Source organism: Cervus elaphus, chromosome X (assembly GCF_910594005.1).
Source record: "Cervus elaphus chromosome X, mCerEla1.1, whole genome shotgun sequence".
Classification (NCBI taxonomy): Eukaryota; Metazoa; Chordata; class Mammalia; order Artiodactyla; family Cervidae; genus Cervus; species Cervus elaphus.
The window spans coordinates 33489921-33508425 of NC_057848.1; the positions used below are offsets into that span (position 1 = coordinate 33489921).

Sequence of the window (18505 nt, forward strand, 5' to 3'; positions counted from 1 at the left end):
CACAAATGGTTTATGCCATATAAAAAGGTTCACAACCTCAGTAATAATTAAGTAATAATAATGCAAATTACAACAGTGTTGAGAGAGCTGAAATGTTTCTCACCTTTCAGACTGGCAGAAATTTAAAAGGTTGCTAAAATCCAGCATTTGTGGGGCTATGGTGAAATGGACACACATATTCATTTTTGGTGTGCATCTAAATTAGCACAATTCCTGGGGAGCAGCTTGAAATATTATTTGACCCAGCAAGGGTTCTTTTAGGGGTTTAGCCGTTTGAAATACTCCATGAATAAGGATCTTCATTTAAACATTATTTGTAAATAGTGAAAATTTGGAAATAACCTAAATGATGTCAGTGGAGGGCTGGTGTCATAATTTATAATTTATAAATAATTTATGTCCATGTCCAAATAGTGGCAGACTAAGTTTAATTATGCTAATGATTAAGAATTTGGGCTCTGTGGTCAGGTCACCTAGGTCTGACTTTCTCCTCTAGCCCTTGTGAGCTGTGTGACCTTGCCCAAGTTCCTAAACTTCTCTGTGCCTCAATGGTCTCATCTATAGCATGGGAATTGCAATAATAAAAACATTATCTCCTTCATAAAGTTGCGAAGATTAAATGAGATAACCCCTATGGCTTATGAAATATTTAGTACCTGGCACAGAGCATTCAATAATTACTACCTATTATTATCCCTACTACTACTGTAATGATGACAGTGACAATTTAGCCATAAATAAGGACAAGTGAGATCTTTATATATTGATATCCATAGCTAGATCTTTATATGGATATAATTTATATATGATTGATGTCTCCAATATAATATTGTGATAAAAGCAAGTTGCAGGAAAATCAGTATAATAGGATCTGATTTTCGTTAAGGATATTATTTGTTATTCATAGGAAAAAATCTGGAAGGATAGACAGATTGTTAACAGTGGTTACCTCTGGGGAAAGGAATGGGGGAGGTGGATTTTCACTTCAGTAATGATTAGAATTGCCTGAAACAAGCATGTGTTACTTTTATAATAAACAAAAGATGTAAAGGGGAAAAAGCTTCATTTGGAAGTCTGAGGACAGTTAATCCCACCAAGCCTCACATCCCCCCTTCCTTGGCTACAGCCCAAACGTGAGTCTCCCTGCCCATCATCTGTCCTCTCCCACACCGTCCCCATTCTGCTCTGCGCTCCCGTTCCCCGCCACCCCTGACTCCTCCATCTCACTATCACTGCCCTCTCCCACTCTTCTCTGTACCCTCTGGAAAGCCCACCCCACGGGAAACAATTCCCCCTTCACTCTAAATAAGCTCCGCAGAACACTGTTCTTTACCTCTGCGCCTGCAAGTGCTGAAACCTGAGTCTCCACGGAGGGGCTCACGGCTTTGCCTGCAGCGCCCTCTGGTGGACACTTCTCACACTCCTCTACCACAGACGCCCTAGGGCTGGGAGGTGGGGTCTGTGCTCTGGCTTCCCCTGTTTGCGTCCAGATCGTTACTCCTCCGCTTCAGCCAAGAACTCCTCCTTCTGAAGCCATCTGGCTACAGCACCCTCTTCTCTTTTCTCCTCTCCTCATCGACTCTTCTTTTTAGCCACCCATCCCCCTCACCCATTCAAGGAAGAGTTCGACATCTGGCTCACTGTCTTCTTCTCCACCCCAAGTCCTGACATCATCCTGGGTGAGTTGACATCCATGATCCATGTACAGGACACACCTCCATTCTAGCCATACCATGCTTCATCCTTCATCATCCGTCAGAATTGCTCCATCTCAGAGCCCCCACCATCCACCTCCTGCCCACCGACCTCAAAGCTCATCCTTTGCCTCAAGAGGTGTCCAGGTTCTTGAGTCACTTCACTCCCCCACCCCATTAGCCCTTCTGGCTTTCCTTCCTCCTCTCTCCATCCTTGAAAATGATGATGATGTTAAAAATAATAATTTAATATGTATGTGGCAGGCACATACTAGGCATCTTACATCATTTCAATAACCTCATGTAATTCTCGCAGTAACTTTATGAGACAGGGACTGTTGTTATTTTTTTTTTTTTAATGAGGTGACTGGGGCTCAGAGAGGTTGAGTGACTTTCCCAAAGTCTCCCAGCTAGTTCAGGACAGAGATGAGATTTGAAGCCAGCTCTGTTTGCCTAACTCCTGGAATGTATACTTCAGGATATTGCCTATATCCTGAACTCCCTTGCCCTGTGTCTTTCTGACACATCCACTAGGCAAAAACCCAAGCCTGGATAAATTTAACTGACAGCCTCCTCCTCTGTGCTTACACCCAGATGGAGGAACACTGCTGGAGAAAATCCCATCACTTTGTTGATTAGTCCCACTCAAAACTCATAGTTTCCAACCTCAGCTGGGCCCTCGACTTGGCTAAACAATCCTTCTAAGTAACTGTCCTGACAACGGCACTTTCAAACTTTCTCCACTGCCCTCTGGAGTCAGACTGATCTGGGTTAGAATCCTGTTTCGGCCACTTTCATGCTCCATACCGTGCCAGCCTTTAAGAAAGGGTGAGGTGGAAGACAAGGGAATGAGGGGAAGGGGAAGAAACATGTCTTGAGTGTCTTCTGGGTACCAGGCACTGTGCCAGGTGCTTTGCATGCAGTGTCTCATCTAGTCCTCCCAGCAGCTCCACAAGGGAGATACTATTTTTATCCTTGCTTTACAATAGAGCCTAAGGCACAGAGAGGTTAAGTCACCTGCTAAGGTGACACAGAGTGTAAGTGGAGAAGCCATCTCAGTCATTTAGACCCTCCTTATCTTGACTGATGACTCTGATAGCCTGCTAACCTGTCCCCCTGCTCTTCCCTAGCTCATATCCTTCCATCTAGCCTCCATTCTGTTGCTGGGACAGTCTTCCTCAGATGTGTATCCGACTGTGCTACTACCTTGCTTAAATTCAATCTTTCTGAAGCTTTCCCCATGGTTTTCACAATGAAACTGAAACCTTGACTCTTAATGAGTTGCCTGCCCCCACCCCTTTCCTTCCTCCCGTCCACTGCCATCTGCCTAAGATCCAGTCATTCTGTACTATTTTTGGCTACCTGATGACACTTTGTTTTCTCCTAACTTCATGTCTTTGCGTATGTTCTGCCTGGTCTCCCCCATTCCCACTCCTCCCCTTCCTGCCCACCTTTAATGCTTCTCTTCTGTGCAGTTCACAGCATTTATGCATTGATCACGGTGCACTCTAATTTCCTGCTGACTGGTCTGTTTCTCCCGCTAAACTGGGAGCTGCTTGAGGGCGGGGACTGTGATTTAGTCATCTCCGTCTTCGCGCTCCCCAGGGCGTAGCACCAGAGCCTGGTTCAATCCAGGTTTGTCGAATGGCTGACTGACAGAATGAATGGAGTGCATGAGGGAGGCAAAAGCCCTCACTTGGAAAGTTTAGTGACATGAGCTGTGTGGTATCTGGTTCTTGGCTGAAGCTACTGCAGTTTTTCCCTATGACTACAGTGCTGTAAAAATATGTCTGCACGTGGATAAAGACTGGAAGAGAACTTTCCAAAATTAAGAGTTGTGTTAGAGTGGTGAGTTGATGGATGCTTTTTTTTTTTTTTCTCCTGTTTTCAAAATGTTCTTTAATGCTGCTTTTGGTGAGTTTTGATTCATTCTAATTCCGGTTCACACGGCCAGGAGTCTTGCCAGATTGGTTGGATTTGTTGGAATAAAATGAGAACTTTCAAGAATTTTCCAAGCTCCTGGTTTAAGGTATTTTTCCTACCAAAGCTGGGCAGCAAACAAAGATGGCTTTTGTTTGCAGTAAAATACTCATTCCTTCAATTATTTTTTTGTCCTGCAAGGTGACTTCTGTAACTTTGGGTGAGGGGGGGTCAGGTTTACTGAATGGGGAAATGAATTGCCCATGTTCGTGGTTTGGAAATGACCAAAAATGTTTCCCTTTTCTGGCTCTTGAAAGAAAATGTTTAGGAGCTTCATTGGCAAAATGATGAAATTGTTCCTTTACTGTGGCAGGATTTCCAAAACTACATATTGTGTACTAACCCAGAAGAGGCAAAAAAAAAAAAAAAATAATTGGGAAGTAGCACTCTCCAAGATTCAGATGATAAGCACTTTACCTTTGTTGGGTGCTAACCCACTCTGCTGGGTCATGTCGGGTGTTCAGGACTTTGGTGCTATCTCATTTAAAAGTAGAAACACCCTTTGGGGTGGGGACTATTAGTATCCTCACGTTAGAGGTGGTAAAACTGAGGTTCAACAAGAGTCAGGCATGAGACTGGGCTTGGAAGCCGGGTTCAGCTAGTTCCACACTTCAGCTAGGCTCAAACACTTGAACATCTTCCCTCTGGGCTGATCTTGCTACGGAGGGACAGAAGTACCCATTCATTTTTATTTAACAAAAGTTGTATGGTGTTTCCATATACAGGGCACATGGCAAATGCTTTACAAAGATTGGGCTTCTCTGGTGGCTCAGATGGTAAAGAATCTGCCTGCAATGCCTGCAATGCAGGGTTTGATCCCTAGGTCAGAAAGATCCCCCGGAGAAGGAAATAGCAACCCACTCCAGTATTCCTGCCTGAAGAATCTCATGGACAGAGGACCCTGGTGGGCTATAGTCCATAGGGTCGCAAATAATTGAACATTACTGAGCAACTAACACAACTTACAAAGATTAGCTCGTTTGATTTTTGTTGACAGCTCTGCGAGGAGGTACTATTACTGGCACCTTGAGACAGATGAGAAAACAGAAACACTGGGAGGCTAAATCACTTGCCTGGGATCAGAGATACAGTGTGGGCAGCCATGTTCTGGTTTCACTTTGCTGGGCAGCATGCTATTCCCCGGGCCCTGTCTACAAAGCTCTGGCTCAGAAACACTGAAGACATGGGCCTCTTTTTGTAGTTTGAAAACAGATTTGTATTTATTCTTTTTTGTTTTTTGCAGTATTTTTCCTCAGTAAAGCTGTGTTTTCTTCCCAGGGATCTTGAGGTGGGAGGGATAAATACATACCTCTGTCCTTTTGGAGCAAGACTCACTTAGCGGCAAGGTAGTGAAATGGTTAGAGTTTTTCTGTGACACCAGTTAAACTCTGCTTGAAGCCCTTGTGATTTCAGAAGCTAACCTCTTTGAACCTCAGTTTCACCATCTCTGCTAAAGGGGAAGGGAACTTCTTCCTGACACCTTCACTTCCATCCATTTTTCAGTGTCTTGGGGGAAGAAGGGGGTTTCCTCAACCGTTAGACCCTGGATGGGTGAGGGACTTTTGAGGTGTCCCCTCAGGAGTCCAAGCCATCTCTTCTCATTCAGCAGAGACTTCAGGAGAGCATCTTTCCAAGGCAGTTTGCTCAGAGAGCAGACAGCGGGCTCTTCCCTACCTGGCTTGTTCTGCCAGGCTTGTCCCACTTCCTACCCAGCCACTCTGATTCAGTCCCCAGAGTCCTGTGAGAATGGCGGCAGCTCGGCTTGGAGGGAGGGGGAGTCGAAGGGGCAGCAGGCCCAACCCACCAGCTTGAAAGCTTCATTTGACAGGGGAGGAGGCACATCTGGTTTGGGTTTTCAATTCAATTCAACAATGATTTATTGTGGGCCTGCCAGCTGCAGAGGTTCTGGGCTAGGCTAGGCAGGGAGAGAGATGCAAAGATAAGTCAAATATTATCTGTGCCCTTAAAGGAGTTTTCTAGGTTGTAGCAGAGCATAAACCTGAATGAGCCATGTTTATGCGATGGGTCCTGTACTGAGGGGTTTACCTGCATAGAGCACATCTTTGAACCTCCCCAACAGGTTCTGTGATGGGCAGAGAAACTGTGCTTACTTTGTTGCACACATAAGGAAACTGGGCCTCAGAAAGGAAGTGACTGGCTGAAGGTCACACAGTTAGAAAGTGATGGAACCAGGCCTGGAACTTAGATGAATCTGGTTCCCAAGCTCACACACTCTTAACCATGATTTCACCCTGCTTCCCAGAGATGATGAAGATGATGACAACGAGTAGCTCTCACTGAGCTCCCTTGACCAAATCTTGTACTGACTGGGCTGCAGATATTATTTTATTGGCACCTTCCAATATCCTATTGAGGTGGGTTGTTAACCCCTTTTCCATAAGAGAAAACAGGTTGTTAGGGAAGTGATGGAGTTGGGCTTTGAACCTAGGTTATTCCAGTCTGCCAACCTATAGCCTGAAAGAGGTAGACACGGGCTGTCATGGGGGTTCAGGGATGAGGCAGAGATTTGACCTTGAAGGGTGAGTTGGGGTTTTGAAAGGTAGGGTTGGGAGAGAGCACCTCATGGTCAGAAGGGATATTATGAACAAAGAGATGAACTGTGGGGCATTTTGATCATGAAGGCTGCAGGTTCATCCAGTTTGTGGGCAGTGTACCCTGGGTATAGAGGAGCAATGGGAAGGAAACCGAATACCCTTGAGGGTGTTCAAATTTTGTCAAGTTGAAGTTCTTGTTTTTCAGTTAAGAGCAGCTCCTCCACCCAAAAGGCTTTTCAAATGATACTATCATGTAACCAATTAGCAAAGGCACAGGAGACTCTCACTGTGTATACTCCTGGGCTGAGAGCGGGGAAGAAGACTGAAGAAAGCAATGTGGTTCCTCCAGTGTGTGCCGAGGGACCCTGTGTGGTTGGAGAGTCAAGATATGCACACCAGAAAAAGCAGCAGTCAGCCCAGGCAATTTGTGATCAGGGCCAAATGATTCTTCCCAACTGTCAAATTTCCAAGAACATGAAGGTTGGGGGGAGTTGAGGACGGGGTGGAGGCGGGGGGTGGCTGCAAAGGGAGGCTTCATGAGGAAAGTGTTTGGGCTTTGAGAGGTATCTTAATAGGCTGGATGGAGAGGAAGGCTGGCAAACTTAAGACCAGGTAGAGCTACTAGTGTTGCTGGCATGGAGGGCTCTGTGTAGGCCTCCCTTCCTCGAACCACGGCTGCCCCCATCTCTGTCTTGACCTCCAGGAGTTTATTAGGGAAGATGGGACTGTACTCAGTCAGAGACAACCCGTGGGGGCTGGGAAACAAGGCCGGGTACCCGATATTTCTGATCCTCCAATTTTCTACACTTAGCCTCAATTCCTGGCAGCTCCCCCAGCTGCTGAATTGTGTGTGTATGTGTGAGCGGTATTTTAAATTAAGCAGTGAGTGCTTTCAGCTCATCATAAACATGCTAAAAAGCTTCAGCCACGGCCTGAGCCCACCCCCGCCCCTTACACTCAGGCGGCAGCTGGGGCCACTCGACCCTGCACTCTAATGCGTGTTGCCTATGACTCACCAACGAAAAAGACTATATGTTTCAGTCTTTCTGGGTAGCTGATTCCTAGTTGTGGTGGGAAATCTCAGTCCGATTTTGGAAGGCAGTGGGCCTCAGCCCCGCCCTGCAGACTGACAATTCTACAACATATGGAGCGCCTACTGTGTGCAAGGCATTGTGGGTAAGTCCATTAATCTCTCTGGGCTTTCCATGCCCTCATTCAGAATGCATTGACTAATTCTGCCTGCTTTACCTCCCTACTGGGGCTGCATGTCTCAGCCATGCTGTTCTTCTGATTTCTGGAACATTCCCAAGGTCTTTTCCTGCCCCAGGGCCTTTGTGCATGCTATTCCTTCTGCCTGGACTGCCTTGCTCTTGCTTTTGACATGGGAGGCTTCTTCTTAACCTTTCAGTCTTGGCTCAAGAGTCACCTCTTGAGATGTGCCTTCTCCAACCACCTCCAGTTAATTCCCTCCTAATATTCCTCTTATTGGCTATAGCTCCTTAATCCCACTTACCTCTCTGTGTAATTCTGTTTCTATGTATCTATTTAGAATCTGTCTTTCCTGTTGGAATGTAAACTCCAGGAGGACAGGGACCTTGTCTTTATCACTTGGCAATGTGTTCTTCTCATCTAGGTGGGTGCTTGGCACATAGTAGGCTGACATAAACAAAACCATCTGGGAAATATTTTCTCCCTGAGGTTTTTGCCAGACATATGGTTGCTGAGGAAAAAAATCATGACAGAACTGTGTCATTCCAAATGGAAAAAAAAAAAAAAACAGGCTAAAGGGAGGAGTTTGTTGAAAGCAGTTTTGTTTTAGAAACCAGTCCTTGGAGTCTCATCACTAGACACAGTCTTACGAAAGTTAAACAAAAGGAATAGAAAGCATAGGAAACTAACTTTTTACTGGGGGCTTCCTGTGCACCAGGAGCTTTTCTAAGTGTTCTACAGAGATTATCTCATTTAATCCTCATAATAACCCAATGATGTCAATTCTATTATTAGCTGCCCCATTTTACAGATGAGGGAGTTGAGGCCCTGAGATATTAAGCAAAGTGCCCAAGGTCATGTATCTAGCGAAAGACAGAACCAAAAGTTGAACCCAAGGTGATCTGAGGCTGGGAACTGAATCATGCATGCCCCGGTGCAGCCCCCAAGCTACCCTGCCACAGCTCTGATCGGCTATCATTCCCACTAGACTGGGAGCTTCTCAAGTTCAAGGACTCTGTCTTCTTCATTTTTGCTTCCCCTATGTCTAGAATAGAACCTGTTCCAAAACAGGTACCAATCAATATTTGTTGAGTAAATGAGTAAGGGAGGGAGTGAATCCCTGTTCTTTTATTTTCTCAGGCACAGGCTTATGGGCTCATGTTTATTTCCCTGGCTTGCATTAAAATGTAGCACTGGCGACAAGGTGTGTTCTGATGTGAGAGGTCCCTCTCCCTGTGGGATACAGGGGGAACTGGTGCTGACTGAGCAACCTCAGCACAGCGTTTCTAGAGCAAGGCGCTTGATTGTAAGAGTTTCATTTTGTCGTCCATCTAAAAAGTAGCTGGACCTGTTTAGGACTAAAACAAACTTTCAGTTTTCCAATCTGATCTCAAATCCTTTGCAGAAGGAGGCAGAGTGAGGGGGAGGAGGAGGGGAGAGTTATAAATAAACAAATACCCACAAACCCGCTGGTTTTTTAAACAGAATTTGCTTCAATCAGCGCTGCGCCACATTTTCCCAACTGGCCTCCGTTATGAGAACAAGTGGGAACTTTCATACTGAATGGCTTTCTTTTTTTCCCTGATCAGATGAATGGTAGAAGTTTTGGCTTGGGAGGCAAATTTCAAACCCTCAGAGCGCAGTTTGCTGCCCTACTGTGCCCGGTCCATCACACACAGTGCCCTTCACAGCCTACCTAGTCATCACATCTGCTGCTTCAGCCCTCCAAAATAATTGGGTCATTGTTTTATTACACCACTGAGAGAGCTGCGAGTCTGTTAGGATTATGTCATTGACATTTGCGTGAAAAGGCAATCATGATATGCTGGTCATTTCACACAGCTGGGAATGCAACTCTGTTGTAATTGTGTGAGGTTCTCATCCAACCCCTCTGACTTCGTGTCACAGCCCAACAAGTGTCAGTGGATCGCCCTGATGTCTGTCACCTTCCAGGGGTTTTCTCGCCCTTCCAAAGACTAGGCAGGATCTAACTCTTTTCAGGCACTTGGACTTCTTGGCTTGTAGGGACAGAGGGCTGAAGGTGAGAGATGCCTGCTTTTCCTGCGTGTGGAGGTGTACACTCTAGTGGCGGGATGCTGTAATACAATGTCATTTGTTCACTGACTGCTGATTGGACCCAAGGACAGTTTTGGCCAGAGAACAAATGATGGCTAACGTTGTCTGTGGGGGAGGACTATTTAGACAATTTATGAATCAGAGTTTTGTGGTGAATTCTATTGTGTGTTCCTTTCAGTAGGACCTGTGCTTTGCTTGCAGTTGTCAGTGTGCTTAAATGCGGGTCTCTGTGAGTGTCATTCAAGCCTATTTGCACTTATCAACAGGTATTAATGATGGCAGAGCATATCAGTTGCAAACAAGGAAATGACTAGCACTGATTATTGAAGTATACACAGAGCCCAAATTTCATGTGCCAATTCTGCTGTTGCAACTCACTGATCTTTTTTCCCCACTAGTGTTCTAGCTGAAGTTTTATGGTGTGTGGCCATTAACGTACTCTTCGAAGGAATCTGTTATCGACCCCTGTCCATCCCTCTTCTGGTCCCTGTCCTTGCCGAGCCCGCCCTTCCCAGCCACCTTGAGGTGTGAGAGGTACAGGCAGCCCAATAAGGTAGTCAGCTGAAGAGATACAGTGGCTTACATGCAAATCTCCTAATCCCCTTTGCCATGATTATAAAGAACTCAGGTTCCTAAATTTTTCTTGGCAGCTGATTCCAAGTGCCTCTGGGCGCTTTGGTATTTGTACTGTTTTCCTGGTTCCTGCTTTTGATCTTAACACTGCAGTTTCCCTTTCTGTAAAATGGGGCTCTTGCTGCGATCAAATGAGAGAAGTTACCCAGAGCTGGCACGGTGCCTGATGGGGAGAGAGTAAGTGCTCAAGCAATAGTCCTTGCCGTCTCCTTTTCCCTGTCCTGGCTTCTTCCGGTTCTGTTTGCTGTACCTCTGATATTGGCCCTGGACCATGGCCTGTTCCCTCCCCTGACTGGCAAGCCAGGTCCTCCACTCCTCAGACAATCAAAACCCCCTTTTCTGGCGGCTTTTTTTCTGTAGTCCTTAACCTGTCCCCATGCGGCACTCAGTGTAACCACGGGCAGACCTCTGCCAGCTGCTGTCATTAACCTGTTGAATTCTGGCAGGGAAGAATCAGCTTCCAGACAGGAATTTGCATGTTGGGGCCAGACACAAGGCCAGGAGGCCAAATCATATTTAGTTGCCTCCTCCAGTTGTGAGCCAGTCACCCACATTCTGGTTACAACCAGATGTTTCACACCCATGACTGCAATACCACCCAAACGGTTGCTAGCACAGAGTGGTTTTCACCATCAGAAACCTGTGTGTTACTTCTCAAATTTCTTAAACCAGCTACCACACCTGGGTACTTTTCCCTTGAAAATGATCGCCTTGTTGGGCGTCTTGTAGGAATTTTAATTTGGAAGCGCTGGGACTGCTTATGCTCTTTACAAAGGGGTCCCTGATTACTTTCATTGTCAGGGAGTTAAAATATTGGAGAAGATAATGAGATCTTCCCCAGGCTCACCTGCTTTTTGGAAATGCTCCTCAGTTGCCTTGGCCAACAGCCAATCCAAACACTAAAAAAAGAGAAAGAGAGAATGCAGGAATCCAGAATGCCATTCTTGGTGCAAGCCCAAACAAGAACAGGGTGGGGGGTGTGGGCACCACAGAAAGTGGAGAATAGGTAGTTTTTGCATCCTAGGCTGGGAGCTGATCTCTGCCAGCCGCCCCTCCCCCAACATGTCCGGTCTCTCCTCAACTCATAAAGAGGACATGATGGTGACATCATGACAGCAGACTCCTCTGCCAGAGTCAGTCACTCAGCCCAAGAAGTTTTCCAGTGTGGCAGGTCACCTCAGAGCCAAGAGTAAAAGGTCTATCCAGTGAGTTCTCTGCCATGATTGGGTTTCAACTGCTTAGACTTTTTTCTTCTGCTTTGGCTTCAATGGTTATTGGTGTATGTGCTTCTGTGCATTTGGGAGGGGCTGACATGACCAACTGTTCTGTGTGTAGGTGTCAAATTTGTACTTTTCAACACTTTATCCCATTCTCAGAGACCCTCTCAGTTCCTGCAACTGCAAGGTTGTGCTGTGAAACCGGCTTCTTTCTCTGCATTCACTGGGAATGGTTTATTCTGATAACGTTAAATTCCCATTGTTTCCAACATGAGGTATTACATCCGAAGAGACAGGTGGTTAAGTGTTTAACCAGCTCTTACTGGGAATTCTCTCTTCCTCCTCCAGATCTCTTGTAGATGCTAAAAGGTGTCTGGAGTTTCTTTCATGCCATTTTATTGAAAATTCATATTCACTAATTCCAACAGATTTTTTGAGTCGTTATGTGTGAGGTACTGTACTATGATATGCTTTATATCCCATATCTTATTTCATCCTCACCACAAAGCAGTAAGGGAAGTACTGTCATTATCTTATTTTGACAAACAAAGAGACAGGCTCAGGGAACATAATGCAAGATCACACAATCTATATGTGGGGAGGCAGGATTCAAACCCAGGCTTATCTGATGCGACGGCACTATACTGCCTCCACATAGCATATTTCAGGCCTCTCACAGCCTTTGAGAACAAAATGAATCCTTGACGAAAATGCCCTCCTCTACATTTCGCTAATCGTTACAATTACTACTGCTATTACTACTGCCACCGCTGCTATGGTTACTGGTGCTATTATCATTTTCCCAGCACAGGCATGTGCTTTATACCTAGCTGCCAGTTGTAGAGTTCAAGCCTAGGCTCATATGAGTCCAGTACACCCATCCCACTTATTTTTTTTTATAATATATTTATTTGGCATCAGGTCTTTGTTGTGGCATACAGGATCTGCGTTGCAGTGCTCAGGCTCTCTAGTTGTGGCACATAGGCTCAGTAGTTGCAGTGTGCGGGCTTAGCTGCCCTGCTGCATGTGGGTTCTTAGTTACCCAGCCAAGGATTGAACCTGCATCCCCTGCATTGGAAGGTGGATTCTTAACCACTGGACCGCCAAGGAAGTCCCCGCCATTCCATCTTTTTGCACTGCTTGGAATAACACCCAGAAGATGGAAGACATACACTCCTCAGGTAGGTTACTGACTGCTGGCTCAACTATCAACATTCACCCAATGGTTAGTGAGCATGTCAGATGAATGATATATAGCTCCTGCCCTTGAGTTGCTTGTAAGACCTTCTAGGTAGACAGATATGGGAAGCATTCATTTAAATGCATTAAATTTACCTGTGGTAGAAAGCAAACATGATCTGTAATTCATATGCTAGACTATGTGTAAATGGGAACTGTAAAGGGCTTGAAAGCGACTGGACTAGTTTAATAGTAAGAATAAGGAACAGGAAGACTCTGAAACTAACTAGCTACCTGGGCCCTTAACCTCTCTGGGCTTCTGTTTCCCCAGCCAGGGCCCCAAAGTAATAGTCATAGATTAGGTACTTGACTGTGCACCAGGCACCATCCTAAGTGGTCTCCATGTAGTCTTGAAGACCATTATTCTCACGTTCCCTTCTCTGGAGCTCAGGCTCAGAGACTGTAGGCAATATGCTTTAGGTCACATAGCTCTTCAGTGGCTGATTGTGTCTATCTCTAGAATCATCCCAGGCCACTTACTTGCATCGCCTCCCTTACCTCCTGACTGAACTCCAAGGCAAGTGTGCTCTACTCTGTTGCCTTTAAATGAAAATTAAAATCAAGGAGAGTCTTGTTCAGTGGAGCCAAGAGGATAAACATTCGAAATAGCAATTAGTAGGTAGAAATGTTGCCAGGAAGAGCTATACAAAAGCACAGAAAGACACCCAAGGGAGTTAACAATGTTGGGGGCGCGACGGCGGTTGCACATTGATGTTTAATTGGATCCCTGCCAGCCCTTACCTTCCTCTTTCACCTTCCTGCTGTGTAATTTCTCAGGTTTCTCTAGAGAGCACACCCCACCTAGGGGTAGCCAGAGCCACCACAGGAGGGCACCAGGCCAGGACTGTCAAGCCTAGGGCAGTTGGGCTCTGGGCTGGAAACCATAAATAACAACTTTAATGAAAGGCAGCTTTGGCCAAGAGCCCTGTCATTTCTTAAGAGATTCTGGGCCTCTTCTATGGACCTAGTTACTTGAGAAAGGTCCTGCCATAGTATATATAACAACAAGGATAATGATATAACAGTTGCCCTTTAGTGAACATTTACTATGGGCCAGGCCCTTGCTGAACACTTCCAGACGCTAACTCATTTAACCCTTGAGTAGCCCTATGAAAACAAGTGTTATGGTTTCTGTCCTTTTCTATAGGAGGTGTCAGGCTCATAGAGGCTAAGTAACTTGCTCAAGTTCATAGCAAGTGGGAGCTAGAATTTGAAGCCTGGAGCATCTGGTTTGGGAGCTAGAGCTCTTAATTCCTGTATTTAATAAATGTCTGTTAAAGGAATAAACAGATGAATGAATGGACAAATGTATTAATTCATTTCACTTTACTTTAACAAACATTTATTGAGTGCCCTGTGTCAGCCCCTAGGCTGGGCATTGAGGATTCCAATGTTAAACATTTAAACACACGCACACCCACTCCATGGCCCCTGTGCAGGAGCTCACAAAAGAGCTCTCTAATGTGGCATGATTTCTTCTGGGGAAAAGTAATTCAACTTTCTTGAACAGCAGTTTTTAATGATGCTATTAAATTTAACCCAAAGCAGGGGTTGTGCACCGGGTAGCGAAGAGTTTCAAATGAGAAAGTGTCTTTGATTAATCATCGATTCAGCCAGAGAATGGTTACTATCAGAAATGGAGCTACAACTCCGATCACATTAACTAACTCTTCTTCCATCTATCATGTCTATATGCTGTCGAACTCTCCCATGGTACAAAAATTATCTGTACTCTAATGGACAATTATCCCATCCATCATCTCCTGGCCCTGCTGATTGCTGGCACTCTACTTGCCCACGGAAGGGAGTTATAAGTAGTCACGACCGATGATGCACTGGAAAATTGCTTATTTTTACACATTTCAAATCCATGCAGAATGAATGTTTTTGCAGGCTGCCCTTTAAGCTACATTTGCTTTCCTGGTTATATAAGAGCGGGTTATGAATTCTTTACCTGTATGTGAAATGTGGCCACTGTGAACATTTCAAAACCCCTCTAGGCAGCAACCCTATAAATATTAAAATAACAGATGAAACACACCTGGGGTTATAGCAGAGGCGCACACCCTGTACCTGGGGCTTGGGCAGCTAGTCAGTCATGTCAGGGTGATCACTATCTTTCTTTTCTTTTCCAGGCATTTTGAAGAGAATCCCAAGTTGATTAGGGTCGAGGTAATGACTCATGATGTTGAAAGCATGGGTTAAGTGGACAGTGAGAAATGCCTGTTAAATTCTCTGAAACGATTACTATGAGATTTGAGGACAGAAATGCCCCGCTCCCCAACCGCCCATCCCAAGTCTGGTAATACCTCTAACTTTTGATTGCAGTAACCAACATGCCCAGTGCAATCAGACTCACCAGTTGCCCAAGGCAAAAAGCCTAGAGTTGTTTTTCCCACATCTTTATTTTTCACCTCTATGTTCAGCCAGTCAATAAGCCCTGCCAAGCTTACTTCCTAAGCATTCCTCAAATCTGACCCATTTTCTCCATTTCTCCTGCCAGTGCTTTAGTTCATGACTTCCTCACAGTCTTCTCTTGCCTTGATTCCTTCAGTAGCTTCCTGTTTCCTCACCTCTCATTTTCCCCTCAGTGACAATTCTCCTCAAAGTGGCCTGAGCTATCTTTCCAAGAGGCAAGTTAGACCATTTCCCACCCCCTCCTCCATTCAGGTGGTAAAGAATCTGCCTGCAATGTGGGAGACCAGGGTTCAATCCCTGGGTAGGGAAGATCATCTGGAGAAGGGAATGGCAACCCACTCCAGTATTCTTGCCTGGAGAATTCCAGGGACAGCGGAGCCTGGTGGGCTACAGTCCATGGGGTCACAAAGAGTTGGACATGATTGGGTGACTAACACTTTCTTTTCTTTCCTCCACTGAAGTGTAACTCAATTTACAATACCTGAGACCAGAAGCTCTCAAAGTGTGGTCATGGGGCCAGCAGCCACAGCATTTCTGAAAACCTGTTAGAGTAGGTACTTCTTAGAGACCTACTGAATGAGAAACTCGAGGTACACCACCCCCCATTTGGGTCCGACAAGCCCTCCTGGTGATGCTGATGAGTGCTCAGATTTAGACCTCCCGCCCTAAAGTCCTGGTTCACAATTCTGCTTGCACATTAGTATAAACCTGGGGCGCTTTTAAACATTCCAACGCCTCCCCCTTGGGCTTATTAAATCTGAGTCCCTGGGAGTGGGAGCTATTCATCCGTGTTTTTTAAGAGTTCCCCAGGTGATTTCAGTTTGCAGTCAAGGCTGATGACTACTGTTCTTCAAGATGAAGTCCCAACTCTTCAGTCCTGTCTCCCCGCGCTCCTCCTATCCTCCTTCTAGAATCATAGGGAATCATTTACAGTTCTCTGAGGCCACAATCTCTTACCTCTGAGTATCTGCACATATCTCCCCCCTTCCCGCCCCTCCCTCTCCCTCCTGATGCCTTGTCTACAACACAGAGATCAGAAGACACCTCTACAGAAGAGCCTTCCCTGATCCCCCGCCTCCCCGTCTGGGTGAGATGCCTCTCCCCTGAACTCCCGCAGCATCCACATCACAGTACTTTCCCCATCATCTCTTTATTCTCTGCTTAGTTGTCTGCTTCCCCTAGCAGCCTGAGAATAGGGACTCTGAGGACAGTGCCTGGCACATAGTAGATGTGGCATGATTTTACATATTCTATGCCCTCTTCCTGGGTTGCTTGCCTGTGCCTTGTCCATGGGGTGAATTTCTACTCCACCTTCAACATACAGCTCAGATATCGCACCTTGGTAGAAATCTCTGAATTCCCTGTCTGGGTTAAGGACTCTTTCTCTGGGTTCCCACAACACTCTCACCTTAATCTGATCCTGGCCCTTAGCACATGGGGTAGTCATGGTCTGTTTACTTATCTGTCTCCTTGCTGGGAGCAGCTTGAGGTCAGGGGTGGGGCCGTGTGCATCCCCAAATCGCAGCCCCTAGCACCGTGCCTAGCACATCTCATGTGCTCAGTAAACATCTGGAGAATGGATAACTGAGTAAAGTGAAGACCGTTTCCTTCTCCATGTCTGCTGTCACTATTCCTGTCTGGACCATGGTTGCTTTATTGCAGTAGTCCCCTGACTAATCCTCATCTCTGCTTTCTCCAGTCCATCTGTTACCTGCCTCCCCCACCACCACCCACCCAATTCCCCACGTGGCTTTCTAAAACCACAGTCACCACATCGCTCTTGGACTCAAACACTTACAGTGATTCCTCATTGTCTGCAGAGCAGATATCGGAGTGGCATTCAAGGTCCTTCCCACCAGCGCCCCTGTCTTTCCTGCCATACCTCTCCTCATTGCCCTATATATAGGACTGGCTATAGCATTTGTGGGTGGGGTCTGGGGCAAAATGAAAATGTAGAGTCCCATTGTAAAAAATTTATTCAGATGTTCAAGGCAGCAACAGCAGCACATTCGACCAAGCATGGCGGGGCCCTGTGAGTGCCAGGATCCTGTGCTTGGACAGGCCTGCCCCTGCATGTGGCCGGTGTGCTAGCCAGATGAACTCACTGTTCCCTCAACTACTGTGTGGGCTCATTTTCTCCGTAATGTTGGTCAGGCTGTTCCCATCTTCTCTACTGCTGTCACCACTCCAAAGCTCCTCTTCCCCACAGATTTGCCTCTTCCCTGTCCTTTGGGGACCTCCTACCATTTCAGACCACAGTAGTTTCTACCACACAACCTGAGAGCCGTGATTATTTTTCTGTATGTAGTCATGTCTCTGTACTGACTTTTAAGCTACTTGAGGGCATAGATACTCTTGTGTTCATCTTGGCAGTTTCTATAGATCTAACACAGTGCTTCGTACTCATCTCAGTCAGTTGACTGGCTCAGGGAAAATATGGCCCAGCTCCAGTAACCAAGTGTGCCAAAAAACAGTAGACACTGAGAACCTGACTTGAGTCCCTCGTGATTAGCTGTGTAATATTGAAAGAGTCACTTCCTTCAAAGCCCTAGCTTTGCCCTCTACAAAAGATAATACTTTAATTATTTTCTGCTAGTATCTTGTCCTCTGCTAATGTTTTCAAAATCCTCTTTTGTTTTTTAATGCACCTAAAATTTTTAAAAATACATATTTTATATCACATAATTGCAATATCTGAATCTTGAGGATCTGATTCTGTTTCTGTTTTTACTGGCTTCATGGTATGCTTTGTAGTAATTTTGGATTATGAGTTCATGTTCAGCCAGACTCTATTGATGGGAATCCGGAATCAGATGGAAGGTGTGTTCCTCCGGTAAGAATCTGTGTTTGCTTCTTCAAGGTGCTTCAGGGCATTGTTAACCCAGCAATACTTTGAGTGAACTATTTATTCCCAAACACAAGAGCTGTGCCTTATTTGTCTATATGATCCAAGCTTACCTTGTAGATGCTCAATGTGGATTTGTTGATTGAATGGATGAATGAATAAGACCTCAATGAGTTTTTTCGGAAGCCCAATAAGAACTATAACCTCTGGTGCTAACAAAGGACAGTAGGTGCATTAGGAAAATAATTACTAACATTTATTGAGTACTTATTATGTGCCAGGTATCATTCTTAGTGCACCATGTGTATTAATTCATTTGATTCTCACTATAACTCTGTGAGGTAGGTACTATTGTTGTCTTCATTTTACAGAGGAGGCTCAGACAGGCTGAGTAACTTGGCCAAGGTCACACAGCTAGTGAATGGTGGAACTCAGATATGAACCCAGAGATACATCTCCCCCCGCCACTGGAGATACATTTAACCACCATCTTATACTGAAGGAGGGAGGAATAGTCATGATAGTATCAGTAAGAGTAGAAAATTTCCATACTGTTGGAGGGACCTCAGGAGTCATCCAGGCCACACCAGGCATGGAGGGAAACATGGCATAATCTTGTATCGTCAGTTAACCCTTGTA

The 18505-nt window shown here is 45.5% G+C and overlaps 1 protein-coding gene and 1 long non-coding RNA gene across 7 annotated transcripts in view; one reads left to right on the top strand and one right to left on the bottom strand.

Annotated features, from left to right (window-relative positions):
- Positions 1-18505, bottom strand: part of LOC122690780 — a 37594-nt gene that overhangs the window by 9570 nt on the left and 9519 nt on the right. Inside the window, exon 2 of the long non-coding RNA XR_006340100.1 lies at positions 10995-11046. This is a non-coding gene — a long non-coding RNA (uncharacterized LOC122690780). The remainder of the gene's footprint in view (positions 1-10994; positions 11047-18505) is intronic.
- Positions 1-18505, top strand: part of RTL9 (retrotransposon Gag like 9) — a 48652-nt gene that overhangs the window by 3694 nt on the left and 26453 nt on the right. For 2 of the 6 annotated variants that reach the window (XM_043897716.1, XM_043897717.1), the window contains exon 1: positions 3317-3542. The exons of 2 other annotated variants lie outside the window; for them this stretch is intronic. The gene's annotated coding sequence lies outside the window, so the exon portion shown is untranslated. Of the gene's footprint in view, positions 1-1586; positions 1680-3316; positions 3543-7354; positions 7406-18505 lie in introns of those variants that run through there. 2 more of the 6 variants (XM_043897715.1, XM_043897712.1) reach the window with 2 other exon arrangements.